The following is a 6,315-nucleotide window of genomic DNA, read 5'->3' as shown; positions in this document are numbered from 1 at the left end:
TCCTTCTAAATTTTTCACCAGTTAACATGATCTACTTTTCTTAAGCTGAAGTCAGAGTTATAGATTAAATTTTTTCGCATTTCACAGCATTGCAATAAATACTCTTAAGCATGCTTCTTTGTACATACGGCTGCATGTTTCCTGAGGATAAAGGCCTTGATCTGGAATTACTGAACCCAAAAGTATGCACATGTTTAAAACTTTTTAGTCTTCTTCACAATACCCCAGTTTCTTTTTACAAAAGTATTATTTAGATACAAATCAAATGCTAAAAGGGTCATTGGAAAGATCTTTGCATTAAAAGTTAAGGAAGCTATTTTTCACTCTCAAGTCCGCAAACAGCTGAGTTTTTCTGGCTTCATCGTTTCCTCAAGTGTAAAGTGAGGGTCTTGGTTATAAAGGGTCCCATTAGGTAATGCTTTGAAAAGCAAGCTGAGGATTTCATGTTCTAAGCAGCATATTATAATTATGAGCTAGGATTAGACATATTTCTTAAAACAGTTGCCAGTCTCATGTTGAATCTATTCATGGAGAAGTTACAAATACGCCTCTACTGAAACCTCTTATCTCATTAAAGCATATTTCCTTCACAAATGTTTACCATGCAGGAAATAGAAGGGTTGGCCCTATTAGAAAATTTTGTGCATTGCTCATTTCCCTAATTATTAATGAATATTGTTCTTCCACATCACAAATTCATTTCTGAACTCATAATTAAATGACTAATAAATATAAGGTTTTGTATCCAGTAAAGGAAATAACCAAATAATTTCCTATATTTGATAGCATTTGGTTTTATTAAAAGCACATGACCTCATTCTTCCTGATGCCGACATCAGGGTGCCCTAGAGAGAAGTGGTGGGAAGAAAGCTTGTCATTTTTTGGTTAGGATTTTAAGTATGACACACCAAAATTTACCTTTCTGTAAAAGAAACTTTGAGAACAAAAGTCAGCTCTTATTAACTGAAAGAGGAAGCTCCTAATTTGCTAAACACAAAGAAATACAATGACTTGATATGTAACACATGGAGAAATTTCCTAAACACGAGCTGAACTTCAGTCTTTTCTCTGCTCCGGTAAACTGTGATCGTAGCTGTTCCCACCATTTCCAAAGGGTTGGGAATTTCTTTGTTTCTTGGTATGTTATCCGCATTGGAATGTTCTCACCGATGCAGTATTTTTTTTCTTATAGTTTTCTTGTGGGAAAAAAATAATCTTACGTATGCTAGACGTGTTTCCAGGTGACCAAAAGTCTAGGTGTCACAAATCCCAGTGACTGTAATTGTGATGAGTGAATTCCACTTGAAACAGCACATGTGGTTTGGTTCTGTAATACAACCGGAGCTTTAAGGAGAATATAAGGAGATTTTGAGTTTATGGATACTGAATAGGAGAAGTACGTTCTAAAACAGTGGTTCTGTAGCTTTGGTCTGTATTAGAATCTCCTGGGGAACTTGGTAAAAATACAAAGATCCAGGCCCTATCCATCGCAATGAATCTGGGACTCCATCCCTCCAGCTGATTCTCTTACACACCAGAGTTGGAGAACCACTATTGTAAAACTTTGTTTTAAAATTTTTTTTTCTTTTATATGTGCATGAAAAAGCTGAAGCTCCTACTAAAATGCAGATTCTGATTCAGTGGAACTGGAGTAGGCTGTAAGAATCCGTACCTCCATCAAGTACCCAAGGAATGCCCACGCTCTGGTGGACAGACTCCATTCTGAGCTGTAAGGCAGAGCCCAGGGGGATGGTTTACACCCCTTTATGTGGAATATCTGTCTCAAGTCAATGTGAATAAAAATTTTCCACTTCCAGCAGCGCTCACCCAGGAGATATCAGAACTAACTGTTGTGTTTTATCACAGCTGACTCTAAACAGCTGAAGTTGCCCTGAACTTTGAGTGACCTGGACGCCAGATCTTTACTGAACCTAATTGAAGATACTTTGCTGAGAAATGAAAAATGGGACAATTTTAACCAAATGCGCACAGACCTATGGACTCATGTTGCCCTCTCAGAACGCGGTTTTCTATGCTTAGTCTCATTACAAACTCCTCCTCTCTAGCATATAAACACCCCAATTTTCTCCCACACAAATGACTCAGTGAATTGCATTTCTTCACTGTCACGTGTTCTCTTTCCTGGCAAGTTAGTGGTTTCGACTTGGTTTGTTATTGGTTTTCCTCTGGAGGTCTTTGTATTATTCTTTGACACTAGTTTTAAGACATTGTTTTTCCATAAAATCTTTGTTAAATCTATTATGCCTTTCTCAGATCATGTCTGCTTAGGAAATCCCTCCTTCCCTGAAAGGGCTTTGCTCTTGTGTTACTGCATAGTGAAAGCTTCCCTCACCTCCCACCTGGGGCAACGTGACTATTCCCCACTCTGTGCCAGCACCAGACATCCTTCTCTACCTCTAGTATACATCTACCCCATTACTGACCATCTGTGGGTTTAAATTTTATCTTCTCCACTGCAAAATGAATATCTTGAAAGTAAGTCCTGTTAGCTTGTGTTGTTTTTGTCATTGTTTTTATATCTTTATCTCTATTGAATTGAAACGGGTGGTAGTAAATAGTAATATTATCTTCTTTTTACTTGGCACATCAGAATTCACAAAGTACTTTTATATACATTATTTAACATGACCTTTGTAACAGATGGGAAAGATTTTACAGTGTAAATAGGAAAACTAAAACTTAGAGAATACAAATGATAACCTTGGAGTCACACATAATTAAACGTCAGAAAAAGGACCGAAACCCACATCTTTTTTCTCTAGGTACACATTAATCCATCTTCAACCACAAGTGATAAACAGAAATTTTCTTATCAATTTTTATTTTTAATTTCTTATCTAGATGGGTAAAAGAAAATCCTGGAAGAATAAGATGGTCAAATAAGATTTGAGGGGCATAATGTTTCCACAAATACCATGCACAGGGGAAGCAGACCTAGCTTGAACAGAGGCAGGTATAGGGAAGAAATGGGGATGCTGACTATCCCAATATGTGTGGACAAATTAAAACAGAGCAGGAGAAGAGAGATATCAAAGTGTGCAAAGGAGTCAAGGAGAGTTTTTTTTTTATAACTTTGTTTTTTTTCTGCTTTATTTCCCAAACCCTGCCGGTGCATAATTGTACATCTTAGTTGCAGGTCCTTCTAGTTGTGGGATGTGGGACGCCATCTCAACGTGGCCTGACGAGCGGTACCATGTCCGCGCCCAGGATCCTAACCCTGGGCCCCCGCAGCAGAGCACGTGAACTTAACCACTTGGCTACGGAGCTGGCCCCAAGGAGAGTTTTAACTTGAGTTCCTGGCAAGGGCTAGTTCGGGTCTCCAGCACATTTCCTATTCTTCAAGTCCATCTTGCAGCTGTGGAATTTATTTGCTCACTGATTTTTATTTGTTTGTGTGTTTCAAAGTAGGTAAAGCTGAATTTCATTTGTAGCATTGTGGTAGACTATATATTTTCAAGCCATCCAACTATAGAATACCCAAAAATGATACATACAACCTAATAAACTTGTTTTTTAATGAAAAGCCAAGCTCACAGGAAACTAAAAGACTACACTATGAACAATAACAAGAAAAATATTGGAATTATAGTGGTGAACAAGCTCACGCGAGATAGGTTTTCCTAGGGGCATTTGTCAATAACAAAAACTTAGTGCTTTGTTTTATAGGATCATTCAGAAAAAACAAAAGACAAAGACCTTGGGCCCTTTGGGTAAGCCAAAGAAAAATTACCTGTTTCTGAAAAAAGGGAGATGGCAAATAAACGGAACTGTCCGCAGCTCAGCTCCAGGCGAAGGAAAACATCTCCCTCAGGCCGAGCTGCGTCCTTGCAGGTTGGCAGTTGAATGCACACTTCCTACTTGGCCAATGTGTGACCCAAAATTCCAAACCAAGACACAAACTTCACATGGTTCTGAGTGTAATATCCTGGGCATCTGGCAAAAGCAAAGGCAAAGAGAACATACCATCAAACCAAAGTTGCCAAATCATGCAACAACATGTCCCCAAGAGCAAGAGCTAGCAGAAAGCAAACTAGCATGATTAGATTTGGAAGCACTTGAAGTATTAGAATCACTAGACTCAAAGTGCAAAATAAGTATGTTTTAAATGTTTGGAGAAACCAAAGAAGGAAATAAAGGCTTGAGAAGAATCTAACGGGAAACAAAAACAGCAGATGAACTAAATAGATAAAATTGACAGGAAGAGACTCTTGATGTGGTAAATAGTTTACAAAATGGGCTCAATTTTTCATGCCTTCCTATGACCGCAGCCTTTGCAATGTGACCGTGCAGACCTCCCCGTCAAATGATGGAGGCTATTGCCCAGTCTGGGTTTGCTTTTTCATTTGCTTTGGTCAATAGAATTTGGTAGACGTCACGGTGTTCAGGGCCAACTTATCCATTAGGCACAGTGGTGACAAAGCCTAGGGCCCACGACAATTTTAGGAGCCCACAAAAATGTTGTAATCAATTTCTTTTAAAAGCAGAATAAAGATAAGTATAATAACAAATATACAGTAACGAATCCAGTCTGGATTATATTCATCTTTATGCCAAGATAATTAAAAATATCATTTTTAATACTTTTTTATGGAGCAAGGTCCACAAAGGCAAAAGTGCCTAGGATTTTCAAAAGTAACAATGAAAGCTGATAGTGTGTCAGTTTTAGCCTCAGCCTCAATAGGCTGTCTGTGCTTGGGCTTGTTCTATTGTAACCCTGTCACTCCCATGAGAATATTCATAAGCTAGATAGCTGGGGGATGAAAGGCTACCTGGAACAGAGTTGAGTCATCCTAGCTAAGGCCCCAGACATTTTGGCTGAAACCATCCCAAATCAGCAAAGCCACATAGCCAACACACATCCGCCTATAGACACAGAAGTGAACCCAATCAAGACCAGAAGGATTACTCTGCTGACCCGGTTCATGAGCAACAATACATGCTTATTGTTTGAAGTCACTGAGCTTTGGGGTGGTTTGTTATGTAGCAGTAGTGAAGCAATACAATTAGCGAACTGAAAGAAAATTTCTAGAATGAAACCAAGAGAGACAACGTAAAATGTTGAAACCAAAAGCGTGGATAATAAGAATGAAAAGTTTTAAATACAGCTATTGCAGTTCCACATAGCAGCAGTAGAGAAACTATATTTGAAATGATGATGACTAAATTTTTTAGAATTGGTGAACAACTTGGATGGTAGATTCAGGAAGGACAGTAAATCTTAAGCAGCAGAATAAAAGGACCCCATATCTAGATACATTACATTGAAATAGTAAAACATCAAAAATAAACTCTATTTAAAGCAGCTAGAAAGAGAAGAAAGATTACTAAAAGCAGGCACTGTCACAGAGGTATGACAGATGATATGAAGCTTTCTGTAGTCACTGTAGGGGTGCCAAATTGATGCAAATCCCATCTACTTGATTTAATCTTCCCAATTGTAACCCTGGAAAGGTTTTATCTTCTGATTTTTCAGCACACTCTGTGAGAACCGCTTATATGACATGTTTCTCATCGTTCTTAGTATGATCATTATTTGTGCACAGGCCCAAACCTTTTTTTTAATATGGGAAATTACCCTTTGAATTCAAAAGGATCTTGGAAAATAAGAGTACTATTAACACTTTGTATTTGGCTAGCTATTTGTTATTTCGGCTAGTCAGTCTTATCAAAATATTATTTCTTTTCATGTATTTCAACAATATTAACCTACTCGAAAACCTTAAAAGAATTGATTGGTGGGAGACCAATGTTTTACTAATGCCCTCCAGTATATATTCACATTTAAATAAAACATATTACAATGCTAGTTAATAGCACCACATCAATAGAGAATGCAAATAAAGTCAGCAGTGGAACACAACTAGAAGGCGAGTTCCTGCTAAAGACGCTTTCAAATCTCATTATATAAGGTTCAACATGTGTTTAATAGGATTGCAATTTTCCCTTTTACACAGACACACGCTACCTGTCTCTCTATCTTCCCAATATATTTATTTTGTAATTTTGGATAGACAAGTATCACTTTCTGCATTTTCGTGGACATAGAAATGGTAATCACAGCTGTGCCATATAGTACTATGATTACCTTTCTTTTCTTGCATATTTTCTTTTTCTGTGGAGGTTATAATTGTCTTAATTATTAAAAATTTTTAATAGACTTTATTTTTTAGAGCAGTTGTAGGTTCACAGCAAAATTGAGCAGAATAGCTGTCTTAATTTTGTTGAAAATGCTTTGTATATTTTTATAATTCAGACCCAAGGTCTCCCCAAAGTATTTACATACCCTCTCCATCC

This window comes from Equus caballus, chromosome 21, assembly GCF_041296265.1.
Source record: "Equus caballus isolate H_3958 breed thoroughbred chromosome 21, TB-T2T, whole genome shotgun sequence".
NCBI classification, from domain to species: domain Eukaryota; kingdom Metazoa; phylum Chordata; class Mammalia; order Perissodactyla; family Equidae; genus Equus; species Equus caballus.
This window is presented reverse-complemented; position numbering follows the sequence as displayed.